Below are 14972 nucleotides of genomic sequence, written 5' to 3'. Positions count from 1 at the left end.
ACACTAAATTTGCCTGTGCAAATACAGTGTCTACGTGTAACCCTCGGCATGAAGAACTGACTTCTCTGATGGTACCTTTGAACAAAACCCAGGGACTAGCTCTTACTCTCAATTTCTTCCTGTGCACTTCCTTCCCTTCCTTCTTATCTCTGCAGACCCCAACCCCTTCCACACAGGCAGCTACACTCCTGTACTCTGCTTCCAGCAGTTTCTGCTGTGAGTTATCAACAGCACCTGAATGTACCTGCTCTCCAAAGTCTCCCACTGCTTATCAGGATCAGGAATCAGGATCCTGAAGGGTCCTGCTGCATCTACCTCTCTCCTTGGGGCTACAGGCAGTGAGCTCTGTGTAACTAGTCCCGGGGGAAAGTGAGCTGGTGGAAGGTGTGTCAACAACTCCAGCAAGGGCTACCCTTGCTACCCTCCCCAGACCTCTGTGGTAATTCAGCCTGCTCTGAGGAAGAGCAAATCTGAGGCAGAATAATAAGCAATGACTTCTGTAAACACTGCAGCAAAGACAAGGGAGACCCCAGGAAGGGGATTCAGATCTCCCCCGACAGAAGACTACATTGGAAATGACTCCTTCAGAATGAGGCAGCTGTGGCTCGTGACAGCCATCCTTCCCATGCCTACCAATGCTCAGTGGGGAGAAAAAGAAACAAGCAGCAGGCATTGTCTCCAATTCATGGTGATCTGCAAGGTGGGATGGGATAAGTCACCTTTGGGGGTGCCAGTCTCTGTCCTCAGAGGACCGGACCAAACCTCACTCTGGTGCCTAGGGGCTAGACCCATCAGGGTTGAAATGAGCTGAGCTGCCCATATGTCCCCATAGTTTTGAATCGTCTTTTCAGAATGAGAAGTCCAAAGTGCCGTAACTGGTTTATCTCTCCACTTCCTGGCAAGACAGGAAAGGGTGGCCCCAGTGTAAATGGATTTTTGTGCCCTGGCTCTTCAGGACAGGTGAAATGAATCTCAAAGAAAAGGGTGAGTTTCTGCTGAGAGTTCACACTCTGAACTGTGAGCACCAACAAGGAGACGCCCACATCTGGACTCCACATGTGTGATCCTCATCTGGTTAGTAGTGGCTGAAGGAGGGAGACTGTCACCTGTGCACTAGAGCGTTTCCACTGCCTAGCGGGCCTCTTTGGCCTCCCACTGGCAATCCAAGAGGGGCAGAGTTGCCTCCCACTCTTGTGTCATAGCTCTCTGCCCCATATGGATGCCTCAAACAGTCCATGGGCAATAGAACTGCTTCCAGGGTCTTGTGTTCAGGCAATCCCACCCTAGTCCTGCATGTGGATGCTCAGCTGGAGGGTGCTGACTTTCCTTCTGGATCACGTCCTATGGATTTGGGCCCGTGTCTCAGGAAGGATAGCCAGTTCACTTTAGAGGGCCTAGGGTACCCCGCTGACGTTACACTGCGGGTCCAGGTCAACCTGCCTCTCCTAGAGGTCCTGGGTCCTCACTGCCAGCCCTAAGCAGGGCCTTGCATAACCCAGTTTATGTCAGAGGACTACCGATTAAACTGATGTGGAATTGTCTGCAGCCCTCAGTGTCCTGCACTCATCTGTGCCTCAGGCCCCTTAGACATCTGAGGTCCTGCTTTTGGTTGCTCTCTGGGGCTGAAGAGGGCTCTAACACTCAATAGGTAGAATTCACCCCCAAATGAAACATCATCCCACCTAGCAAAGGAAGCAGTTACAGACACCCCAGAGCGGGTATGATCCAACCTCAGCAGGCTTTCTAACTACCATCAAGGACAGCAGAGCTGATGAGGATGGAAATTGCCACATCCTTGGGCACAGGTACACGGGCCCAGCTGCGGATCTCATATCCAAGTGCCTGGAGCCCTGTCCATGGTGACCCAGCTGGCTTCCTGCCAGCCTGGAGCCAGACCAGGAGCCAGCTTGGGGAAAGGAGGTGCTGAATGTGAGACCGAGAAAAGTTACAGCAGTGCAGACCCCAGCAGGACATATGGATGCTCAGCTAAAGGTTACTGACTCCGCAAGTGGAGTCTATCTACCGATTTGAGTCTGTTGCCCAGTAAGCATTACCCAGTTCATTTAAGACAGCCTGCACTACTCTATTAGTCTTCCCTTCCCTTCCTACCCTGAGAAAGTGAGATCAACTTTTACAGATCTTCTCTGCAAGAAGCAAGAACACGAAGGACAGAATTTGCCTTGGAGGCTTGGTTCAATTGCCCCATGTTGCTGCTGATATGTAGATGCCCTGGAGTATTCGGAAGACGCACAAATCAGCACATGTGCATGAAAATTGGCACGTTTAGAGAGAAATTTCTCCCATGTCAGAACACATGTACAGAGGACATACATGAATCATCTCCAGAAGTACTGTTGCTTCTAGAGGGGAGGAGCACACAATCACTTCTGACTCAAGTGTTCTTTCTTTCTTTCTTTCTTTCTTTCTTTCTTTCTTTCTTTCTTTCTTTCTTTCTTTCTTTCTTTCTTTCTTTCTTTCTTTCTTTCTTTCTTTCTTTCTTTCTTTCTTTCTTTCTTTCTTTCTTTCTTTCTTTCTTTCTTTCTTTCTTTCTTTCTTTCTTTCTTTCTTTCTTTCTTTCTTTCTTTCTTTCTTTCTTTCTTTCTCTTTCTTTCTTTCTTTTCCTTCCTTCCTTCCTTCCTTCCTTCCTTCCTTCCTTCCTTCCTTCCTTCCTTCCTTCCTTCCTTCCTTCCTTCCTTCCCTCCTTCTTTCTCTCTTTCTCTCTTTCTCTCTCTCTCTCTCTCTTTCTCTCTCTCTCTCTCTCTCTTTCTCTCTTTCTTTCTGTCAGTTCTGCACTGACAGTTTGATATCAAGGAACACGTTGGAGCTGTACCAGACAAGTGAGATAGACAGAGCTGTATCATGCGAGCCAGATAGAGCACTGTGTCAGTGCAGGAGAGGGCTAGGCAGGAGTCTTTATCACAGAGGAAATGATTGATGACTTTTGGACCACAGAATGACATCATGTCTAGATGTCAGGAAGGCCGACAGAAAGAAAGGCTGCTTGCCGGGAGCTGAAGGCCAACCGAGCAGAAAAGACACGCTGAGACTGTTAGCCCCTCTGTTCATTAAGTCCTGGTAGATTCCTGTATCTGTGGACTGTTTTCTTCCCTCTGTGCACCATGCTTTGGGCCATTTCTCTTTGGTGGCCCTGGAGAGCAGCTGTGCCGGAAGACGACCAAAGCAGCCATGGTGACCAAAAGGAGTAATTAGCTGGATTTTCTTTCTTGAAGGAGTAAACATGCAAGAGTTTGCAGTGAGGTCTTCTGAGGTGACACACAAAGCTCATTCTTTGTGCCAAGGCGGGAGTGGGTTGGTTCAGAAGGAGAGACAGGAGAATCAGAGTTCGGCAAAGATAATGAGGAACCTGGAGAAAAGAGGTGGTCTATGCCTGTGGGAAACTGGAAGGTGAATGAGTAGGTTCATTTGCAGACAAAAACAGGGTAAGAAAATTGTGGTCTGCGTCCCAGTAGGAGAATGATTCTCGTTCTGTTCATGCCTAGTAAAAACTGAAAGACGCGTGAGGGAGGGTTCAGGGTTTCATGAGAAAAGGGAATTTGAGAGACAAAATGGTGACTACGTCACAATATGTGGGCACTACTAGCTAATGCTAGAATGCATTTGTCTGTCCCTTGTACATCTGATTCTGGTTCTGTTCACGGGAAAGGTCTTTCCCTGTGCCTTTATAACCTTCATAACCTCCTGGGTGGCCCGTAAAGCAAATTTAGGCAAACTTGAGGTTTTAAAGGAAGACTTTTGCAAGACCAAGCAGTCACTGAGAAGTGCAGACAGAAGACATGAGCTCAGTCAACATGCTCATGCCTTTTGTGTCTCTTTGGCCGCATATGGGGCCAGAGCTGGAAAAACATTGTGGCTGCAGGGAGCTCCAGGACCATGTTCCACATGGCCATGGGCAAGTTTCTTGTGTTACCTCCTGCCGTGGATGACTCACCTTCTTCAAGGGCTGACCCCTTAAGAGCAGAGAAAATTCCTGGTCACTTGTTCCTCCTGTCCAGATCCCAGGGCAGGAGGGGGCAGACTGGTTACTAGAAGATTTCTGCCCCTAAGGCTTGACTCAGGAGACAGAATTTCCTGTGGGGTCAGGAGCTTTTTGCCTTCTTGAGGTACTGTGGGTTCTGTGGTTAGTGACTTGTTTGCCCCTGAGAGGCAGACATGCTCTGTGGTAGGCTTGAGTTGTGCTGGAGTAACTGGATGATCTTTGAGAGTGTCAGTGAGCTCTGCCTATGGAGTAATTGAGGGGAGGCGACTTTTTCCACACCAGGTAAGGGATTCAGTCTTCCCATGGAACTATCCTTGGGCCTGAATGTCTGTCCTCTTCTTATTGCAGGACACTGCTTGCTTGACCCTGAATAAGGGAAGGCAACATAGAAGTCTTCACTTTCAAGCTCTGCTTCTCTAAGTGTTGGACCACACACTTCAGGAAAGCAGAGAGGAATGGGAGTGTGGGGGTCTATAAGCAATTGGCCTCACCCTTCCTTGTGAGACTTGAGAATTTGACCAAGGCACTATGACTCCCAGCAGAGCTTGCTCTAACCACTGGGACACACCTTTCCTCCAGACATGGACTATCAAGTCCGCCCCTTTGAAGTGGAGCTCAACAGCCACCCGTCCCTACCGAAAACCCAAAAGTTCAAAGTGCAGTCCTCCAGTGTTCTCTAAACTGTGGCATTCTAGGCTTTGACCAGACGTGCGATCAAACATCAGAGCTGGGTCCACAATGTGCAGTTCCCTCCTCCTCCAGCTCTCAGGACTGTAGACAGCTTGCAATTCTATAGAAAGCAGTGTCTTATTCTGCTTTGGCACATCTTTGTCATGCCTGAGGAAAATGGCTGCCCAGACAAAAAGAGGGAGTCCAAGCAGTGGCAGGGTAAATTCATTGTCTCTGTTGGCATCAGAGGGCCAAAATACCCCCACTGCCGTAAACGACGATAACCAGTGTATCCCAAATGAAGGTCTGATTCTGCTTTGCCTGAGCAACAAGTCAAAGTAAAGGTGACCTTACAGAGCTCTGACAGACATTTCCTGTCACAAAATCTCAGGGTCCTATGGCAACTCATTATGTACATGGTAATTTCAGAGTGCATTAATTTCCGAATTGCTTACCTGGCTACGTCCTTGCAAGGTGACTCATCTCATTGGGAAGAGCTAATAACGCAAACCCATGTTGCCTCTTTGCCATAGCTCAAGACCTTTTGTGGAAAACTCAGAGTGTGTGGTTGGAAAGAGGAGGGAAGGCTCCAAGTGCCATCTTGTCAGTTCTCCCAGGAACACCTGGCTTTGCTCCTATGCTGGTGCCAGCTACCCGTGCTCCAAGGTGTGGGCCATGGGCTTTGTGCTAGCTAGGGAGAGAGGGCTGACCCTGGTTATCATCTGGCTGGGACAGCATTGGCCTGCTCTTCTGCCCTTGCTAGGTGCAGCAGAGAAAACCCTGCTGGGAACCAGGAGTTCTAGGGCTGGCTCCCAGCTCCTCTGGGCACTGTTAGCAAGTTGCTGAATGCCCACTGTTCCAAAGCAAAAAGAGGTACTGGTCAGCTCTGCCTGGCTGCTCCTAACTGAGTTTTTTGACAGATTCAGGGGATTGTTATCTGCTAAAGGAAAGAAAGAAACTGCATTGGAGTTGAAGGTGCCGGGTCAGCTCCAGACATTCAGCCAGACCACATCTGTCTGGATGTAAGGAAAAAAAATAAGACCTGTAGAACTGCTCCTCTTGACGAAGACTCAAGAATTCCTCATGTTTGCAAAACATAAACGCACAAATGAAGACATGAAACCTTGCAGCTCCCTGGTGATTGTAAACACGTGGGTCTGGAACAAGCCAGAGCCTCTGTGCAGGAACCCATGCTGCAGCAGTGGGTTGTGAGTGTAGGACAAGCCTGACTTCCCACAAGCTGCAAATGTTGAGGTGAAGAAATAGAAATGAAGTTGAGCTGATGAAGTTACTTCCAGCATTAATTACTGACGAATATACTCTCTTCAACATGCAACAAATGGTGAATTAGCAGGCGGAAATTTATCATCGACGTTATCAGCACGTCACTTCACACCTGTGGTTACCCGTCCTCTCAACAGTTTTTCCTTTCTCCCCCCTTCAGCTTTGTCTGTGAGGGCCTGCAAGGTGTGCTGGGTCGGAGCACGGGTTTAATTCCTGCTGCAGAGATCTTCAAGCAGGACTTTGAGTGGATGCGTGTCAGCATGCTCAGCAGTCTCCTGCAAGCAGTTCAGGGCCTTCCCTTCCTCAGGTAGATTACATCCTCTAGTGGCTTCTGTTGGTGAAAACAATAATTTGGTAAGCCTCTGGCCACCCTTGGGACACGTAGGCAACACCCCCTCCTCTCTTCCTGCAATGCAACTCTTTCCCTTCCCTCTTCCCACAGTACAGGAAAATGTGCCATCCTTCACCACCACCTTCTGTCCAAGCCACCTCCCCAGCAGAGCAAGAGGAACGCAAGAGCCTGCAGGGATGCTGCCCTCTAAGGGCCTCCTGTGGGCCCCACGCTCCTCACCAGAGCCCAGCACTGGTCAGGGTCCACACCTGCAGGACATATTCTGAGGCTGCAAAGACATTTCTCAGGAGAGACAAAGCAAGGCAGGGCCTCATGGCCATTGGCTCTGGAGAAACCTTCCTTAGCTCCAAGGGACAGGTCCTGAATGGGGTCTACTCAGTATCTCCCACTCTACTTTTCCTCTGGGAATGGTGAGGGGTCACCACGTGACAGAGCCTTCGCTAGCAGCTTTAGGAGGGGAAGCACCTTCTGCTGCAGTAGCAGCTGGACAAGTTGGAGAGACCACAGCCCCCATGGTGTGCTAGAATGACAAGCGCAAGGATTTCAACGACAGGAGTGTGTTAATACACAGGCAGAAGATGTGGACCAAAGTGCCAGAAAGGTCCACCATCCCCAGGTGACTGTGGCCTGGACCTAACTACTTGCATCCGCACAGTCCTCAGCCAGACACCCAAAGGCTTCTGTGTGAGAGGGCATGTTATACCCTTCTTTCTTCCTCCATCCCTTCCTCCCAACTTGCTCCCTCCCAGCTTGCCAGACAGGCATTTGTTGTCACTTCCTCAGGTGAGTGGGCGGTGTTGCTGGGATTTGATTTGAGAATATCTGAGAATACTGCCAGCCTGTTTGTCCTCCTGCCCGGTCTGGGAAGTCTCTGGGAGTCCTATTGCATTGATGTGTCCAGAGCTTTATTCTACCTCGAGGTGCTCCAGACCTTCCCTGCTGGGGTGAGATCCAGCATCCCCTCACTTAAGTCCACAGTTAACTTCTGTTAATGCATGCGTGCTTCTTGTGCGTATGGATCTCTGTGAATGCACGTGGGTGCACAAAATTGTGCATGACTCCACATAGATCTGCATGATCACGGGTATTTGAGTGTCCTTGTGTGCCACTCATCATGAGGGAGCATGGCGCTCAACGCAGGGGCGCTCTCCACTGCTCTGGCCATGAGCATCACGGAGCAGCAGGTTCCCCAGGCCAGAAGGAGCCGCTGAACGGTGATGGCACTGAGCTGGCAGAGATCTGCCAAGTGCACAGGCTCTGTCTCCTGAGCCCTTCTTTTCCTGCCACTCCAGATTTCACACTCTGCCAGGGCAAATTTCAAGCCTCAGCAAGGACACTTTCACACTAGTATGGAATCTTAGTTTAATTCAACATAATAATAATTGGAGTCTTTCAGCTCTGCTGGTAAACACCTTTGCATCTTCCTCCAGGCCAGGATATGTCCCCTCTCCCCAGTGCTAAGGAGACTGAAGGAGTGGGATTAGCTTTATGTACAGGGAGACGGACTGAGGAATCCTGCCCGTCAGGCCATCCCTGAGCAGATGCTTCTGATGGAGTGTCATTAATGTTTGCGACTGGACACAGGCCTCTCATGATCAAGCCAATGCCAAGTACACTCAGCAGCTCATTGACTTGGTTGTGAGTCAGGCAGGGTCTGAGACCAAGGGACAGAGGTCCTGATGTTGCTGTCCTGAGAGAGGAAGAATGGTCCCTGTAGGTAGCACAGGGAGAGCCAAAGGAGTCGACAACTGCTTTTGTTTTCAGCCACCAAGATCTTGAAATCTCAGTCTGAGTCTCAGTAACTGGACCCTGGGGGAAAATGGACATCTAATTGAAGGCCACACACCCCAAAGCCTGCTGCTATTCCATGGGTGGATCAGGAAAATGCCCCTTTTCCCCTCAGGGACTTCTGGCAGTGGAAGAAAGGACACTTTAGGAGATGGTGAAATGTTGGCCCCTTTTGGGAAGGAAGTCCTCTTTTGTGCTTCTCCTTGGGCTATTCCTCTTGGTGACTTGCTTCCCTTCTTCCAGACAGACTTTCCACGTCTGTAGTTACTGCACAGTCGTGCTTGCTGATGGGAAATAGAGGATACCACAGCAGCCGGGCCTTCTCTTCCCTCCCTATCCCCCACACGCGCACAGGTCCAACTGTCCCCATGCCCCCTTCCACCTCTGCAAGAGTCTCAGGCATTGGCTTTGGGCTGCAGAAAAGCATCTGGAGGGAGAATCTCACCCTGCCCATTGTCATCCCCAGGAAATCAGGGGACGCCGTATCTAGCCCCTGAGCTCTTAGACTGGGATGCCTGCCATCTCTGGAGGCCAAGACCACTCAGCTGTCCCAGCACAGGCCTGGTGGAGTGCTTGTTTACTCTTACTGGGTACTCTCCAGGTGGTCTGTTACGTTGTTCTGAGCTGAAGGAGTCGTTTCAGTTTTCCCCCACATTTCCTTCTTTTGCTCCTGTCTCCTGGGCTGGGATGGAGGAAGGGGAGGGTCCAATTCCCAAGTGTCACCACTCCTGCTTCTTAGCAAAGAGGTCTGCAAGCAGAGGGGCTGTTATCCAGATAACATCCATTAGAAATGGTGCAGCAGGCATGGGCGAACCGGGACAGTCACAGCATCTTGCCCCTGTGGGATGTCCGAGTCAGACCACAGTTTCACTGAAGGTTTCACTTGGACCCTTTGTTTTCATCCTGACCTCACCTATTGACTTATAAGCAAATGGAAGAAATTTCGCAACCACATACACCAAAGTGCATGTAAAAACATGCTCACATGCACACACAAAGAGTGCACATATATACATGGTTATTTGGACACACCTCTATGTGTTGCCCCAAGCATGTGCACATAGATGTGTGTGCACATCTCTCACACATATACGTAGGTGAAAACACACACAGTGTACCTCCACCAACACAAACACTTACTCAAATGTGAGCACACAGGTGTTGTCCCAAAACTGGGGGTTTGTTTACCTAGTGTGCAATACGCCAATAAACACACAGAGCAGAGGTATTTTATTGCATATTTGCACAGATATGGGCGACTGCCCCAAGCCAGCACACCGAATCTACAAACCAACAGTCATTTATACACTTAATATTAACATATTCATGTTTCTACTACATATGTATTATTTATCGTTATATGATTGGTTAATGAACCTTAGCCTCCTGTGTAAATTAGTTCGCATGCCTAGTAGTTCTTTCTTTTGAGTCGGTGGTGTAATTAGGGTGGCTGGTCCATGAAGTCGGTGGTTGGGGTCTCCCCCTGTTGGAATTACCTTTCCCCTAGTTTTCTACTTCTTTGGCAATCCTCAGCAATTCTTCTAGGTTTTTTTTGGTAAAACTAGCAGTATATCAGTTCTGCCTTTTGACAATCTCATCTTAATTAACAGAAAAAGACCACATTGTTTGGATAAACATTAACTGTCACAAGGGTAGGGCTATACAATAGATGTCTTTAGCAGCAATAGTCTTGGTTTAAATTGCATGCTACACTTGATTTTGCTGTAACACAGGTATTGGGTCTGTTTGGGATGGAGTTCACTTCCCCCACAGCAGCCCTCATAGTGCTTTGCTTCATATTTGTAGCTAGAATGGTGTTGATGCACCAGCAAAGCTTTGGCCATTGCTGAGCAGTGCTTGCACAGCAGCAAAGGTGTCTCTCCAACCCCACCTCCTAAAGGCCAGTAGGCTGGGTGCGGGCAAGAGGTTGGGAGGGGTCATAACCAGGACGGCAGACCCGGACTGACCAAAGGCATATTCCATACCATATGATGTCAGGCTCAGCAATAAAATGCAGGAGAAAGGGGAGGGGGGCATTTGGTTTTAAGACGTTTGTCTTCTGAAGGCACCACTACACGTACTCCGGCCCTGTTGTGCAGGAAGTGGCTGAAAAATCGCTTGCTGATGGCAAGTAGAGAATAAATCTTTTTGCTTTGCTTCTGCGTGCAACCTTTGCTTTTATTCATGAAACTGCCTTTATCTCAACCCATGACTTTTTAATCTTATTTCCCACTGAGTAGGGGGAGTGAGAGAGTGTCACGATGGGCACCGGGAGGCCAGACAAGGTCAACTCACTCCAGTCTTTCGCCTTCAACATGGGTCTCGAGACAATGGCAGTTTTGAATTGAGTGTGCTATGGCTGTAGTAGTTTCTAATTGGCAGGCCTTTGTGTGGGTCAGGGAGTTTGCTTGCTGCACTGCTTATCTCTTTGTTTGGCTGAACTTGGAACAGGCTAATAGAAGCAAAAGCAAGAGCTATGTGCTTTGCCCTGGCATCCAGGCCCTTACTGTGCTGGGGAGCTGTCTTGTGGAGAGGATGAGGGAGTGCACCTCCCTTTTCCCATCTGGGTTGTTTTGTGGTGCAGGCTTCGAGGACCCTGTTCACCCTTGAGCTGTTTAATTAACAGCTCTACTAAGTAACGCTGCTGGCTTACTGTGGGGTTTGTGGAATCTGGTGTCATGCTGGCATAACAAGAGACAACTTTTGGGTGCGGCAACAGTGAAACATGCCCTGAGGTGGCCGGTCCCTGGGTGGCAGGGTGTGTGGAAGGATTTGGGCAAATGCCAAGGACAGTTATCACCTCCCATAGTCTGGGATTTTACACTTGAGCAAGGTAGCATTCCTGGTAAATTGACATGCCACCTAATAAAAGGATGCCTTGCCTACCCCAGTGAAAACCAGCAGCTTTTAGCACTGTATTGAGGCTCGGCCTGTGCCTATCAAGCTACAATTCAGTTCTGTCAGAGGACCTTGATTAAGACAGGGACCAAAACACATCTGAGAATGCCTTGATTGAGCCAGGGATCCAAACTACATCAAAGAACATGACGGTTGAGACAGAGACCCAAGCCGCATGTGAGGACACCATGATTAAGATAGGGACCCAAACACTAACTACAGTAATCATCCCTTCCGACCCCATGAATGATGATCTATGATTCTATTATTCTATTATTTTAGCATTGAGTTGTCTCCTGTGGAAACATCCATTTCCACTCCTGATGGCATTCGGGGTAGGCTCAAGAAACAGAATAGGCATTGTCCATGACTGTGGAAGACTTTCTGGTGATAGTCCCTTAATATTAGTGTATTCACACACACCCACACACACACCCACCCACCCCCAATTTAAAATCTTAACTTTCTATGAAATACTCTCTCTTGTAAGGCTAGAGAAGCTGTAATTTTATCCTAGAACGTGTTTCTGAGAAATGAAGCTCATACTCACTGAGATCTAAGAACTGTTGGATCCAAGTCCTTTCTGGAACTGAAATTCGTTTGAGAAGCTGACTGTCCAATTAGAATTATTAGAATTATTAGAATCTTTAAGGTTGGAAAAGACCTCTAGGATCATCAAGTCCAACCATCAACCCAATACCACCATGTCTACTAGACCGTGTCCCAAAGTGCCATGCCTGCACGCTTCTTGAACACCTCCGGGGACGGTGACTCCACCACCTCTCTGGGGAGCCTGTTCCAACGTCTGACCACCCTTTCAGTGAAGAAATTGTTCCTAATATGCAACCTAAACCTCCCCTGGAGCAATCTGAGGCCATTTCCTCTTGTCCTATCACTGGTTGCTTGGGAGGAGACCAACAGCCACCTCACCACAACCTCCTTTTGGGTAGTTGTAGAGAGTGATAAGGTGTCCCCTCAGCCTCCTCTTCTCCAGACTAAACAACCGCAGTTCCCTCAGCCGCTCCTCATAAGACTTGTGCTCCAGACCCTTCAACAGCTTTGTTGCCCTTCTCTGGACATGCTGCAGCGCCTCAATGTCCTTCTTGCAGTGAGGAGAATGTCCAGGTGGTGCATGCTGCACTGTCATCACTTCAGGGTACAGTGCTCACGGTCCGTCAGCCCCCTCCCAGTGGCCTCATCGTTTCACTGCTTAATTGTGGAACTGCAAGTGCCATTTGCACGAAGTCAAACCAGTCCAGCTGATGACAGCTGAACGATGTAATTTCAGTCTTTCTTTTAAGAAGGCGAACTGATAGAGAAGGTAGATGTCTTTTCCCCCGCTCGCCAATGAAGTTTAGCTCTTCTCACTCTTTCTGACCTCTGAAGGACAGTGATGGCAGCAGAGTGACACACTGGATTGTGTTGCTGTGGTGGGTCGACCTTGGCTGGATGCCACGTGCCCACCAAGCCACTCTATTATTCCCCTCGTCAGCAGGACAGGGCAGGAGAAAGGCACCCTGGAGGTGCCTTTCCTCTGAGTAGGGCAGACATGCACGGTGGAGCCCTGGCCTAGTGACTCTTGGTGGTCAAGGGGAGACCTATTTAATCTGAGGAGGGAGTCTGGCACAGCTCAGCCCACATCAGTGGCAAGTACCTCCTGTCACAAAGACCTGAGTTACCACCGGCCCATGCACAACTTGGAACTCTCTTGTAGCTCTCGCGGAGTGCAAGGAGCAATTCAAAGGAGGGACCTGACTCATCTCCCCCATGCTGGGGCACAGGGCTAGCCAAGCTCTGGCCTTGGTGTTCATGGAGATGCTCCAAGTAGACTGGAAATCTCTGCTCTGGGGAAGCTTCCCCAGAGACACTGCCCCATCCTGGCCATCATTCCCAGACCTGAGATGCTCAACACTGAATGGCAGCCCCATCCCTTCTTCCACAGTTTCCTTGTGTGGATCCCTACTCCTTTCCCCATGTCTTTCTGAATGGAACGAGTGAACATAAGCTTCGGCTCCATCCAGCTCCCGAGAACATCCAAGATGTGCAAAGGCCAGTTGGTGGGGGCACCAGCCTCAGTGAGAGGGTGGTGATCTTTCTTGACACGATCATCACTATGACCCGTTTCACCTCCATCCGCACCTCCTACGTCTGCGTCATCTTGTCCGTCCTGAGGGTCCACTCTGTCTTGGGCAAGTGTCATATCTTCTCCATCTGCACTGCCTGCCTCAGTGTAGTGGCCACCAATTATTTGCCCATGGTCTCAAGCACCTGAGGACAGAGTGGTCTTCTGACTTCTGCACCACAAAGATGCCCCTGTTGGATCCCCTCATGTTCAGCCTGAGGAATCAGGAGGTAAAAGCTGACCTCCCCAGGTTGTCTTGAGGGAGGGGACTGGGCCAGAGTCAGTAGGAATTTTCCCTCTACGTGAGTCACCTGAAAACTAAGGAAGAGGAGGGAGGATCATGGACTTGTGAGTCATGATGCCAGCTAGGGAGAGAAGCTGCCTGAAAGATCACCATGACACATAAGATACTGGAAGGCTCCTGGCAGCCTTCTGTTGCCTGGCAGTGGACTGCATGATCTGTTCCTTAATCTACAACATAAATTTTCAGGTGAACCACAACAGGCTCCATCAGACCCCCTGAGATGAAACTAACTGAGGCATGGGAATGAGTATTAAGAAGATGTATCTCACTGGCTTTTCCCGCTGTCATTCTGAAGCACACTCTTGCAGAAAGGAGCCCTTGTTGTGAGACAGGACTGCTCTTGTGGGTTTATTCCTAGGCAACATAGCCCGAGGAAGGAAAAATCCCTTCCTAGCCATGCACCTGGACATCAGCCAAACCCTCAGCATGTGAAAAAGACCCATTATCCAGAGACTGGGGAAGATTGTCTGTTCTACTGGATTCCCACCCATGCCCCAGGCTGATCCATTGCTTTTCATGTCTCTCCTCCATCTCAGGAGAATCTCCATTGCTTTGCTGGCGAGAATCCCTGTGCCCCAATTTCCTGACAAAAGCCAGCTCTTCACTCCATTTCTAGGCATGAGTTTGTCCCTCTGTGCACAGCGTCATGCTAAATCCATTTGGTGGAGCAAAGAGCTGACCTTGGAGAGCAACTGTGTGGGAAGGTGACAAAACCAGCCCTGGTGGCTACAAAGATGTTTTAGCTGAGCTTTCCTTTCTGAGAGAGTAAAAGTGTACGTGCAAGCAGTGAAGCCTTCTGGAGTGACAGGCAGAACTTAGTCTGTATCAAATTGGGATGTGCGAGAAGGGGAGACAGAACAGGGACGATCAGGAGGCAAAGAGAATGAGGCACATGAAGAAAAGAGGTGTCATGTGCCTGAGAGGGATGGAAAGGTGGATGGCCACTGAGAAGTGAAGACAGGTTCTGCATTAACCTGCTCAGTTAACATGTTCACATCTTCCGTGCTTCCTTGCCTACACCTACAGCTAGAAAACTGGATGCACATTGTGTCTGTGGAGAGCTCAGGGGATGATTCTTCCAGGTGGCCGTCTGTAGGATCGCCCCCAGGATGTCCTCCTGGAGGTGGTTTTCTGACTTTCTCACACACAAACAGGAGTGTTGGTCTCAGAATGCACCTCAGCTCGGTGTGGATCCCACATAAACATAAGCAAGAAGCACCAATAAGGTGGAAGACAGGACAAGGAACACAGTCAGGAAAGAACATGCACAAGACTCCCATTTGACATCTTTCTGAGAACTGGGAAATTGCAATTATTCTTTGAAAGAATAAAATCACACAAGGGAGAATAGCATGGCTCAGAGTCAAAAAGGACTACATTTTAAAAAAAAATTCTCATTATCGTCTTCCAGCTGTTGAGAGCTACATGTCAGGAGTAGCTGAACTGGAAAAAAACCCACTGCGCTTTGCTATTTTTATAGCATCCTTAAATTCCATTTATGTTCACTTTTGGTTTAAGAGAATGCATTCCTCCGGGGACAGAATTGGCTTAGTGTGGA

This window comes from Balearica regulorum, chromosome 24 (genome assembly GCF_011004875.1).
Source record: "Balearica regulorum gibbericeps isolate bBalReg1 chromosome 24, bBalReg1.pri, whole genome shotgun sequence".
Classification (NCBI taxonomy): Eukaryota; Metazoa; Chordata; class Aves; order Gruiformes; family Gruidae; genus Balearica; species Balearica regulorum.
Note: the sequence above shows the minus strand (reverse complement) of the source record.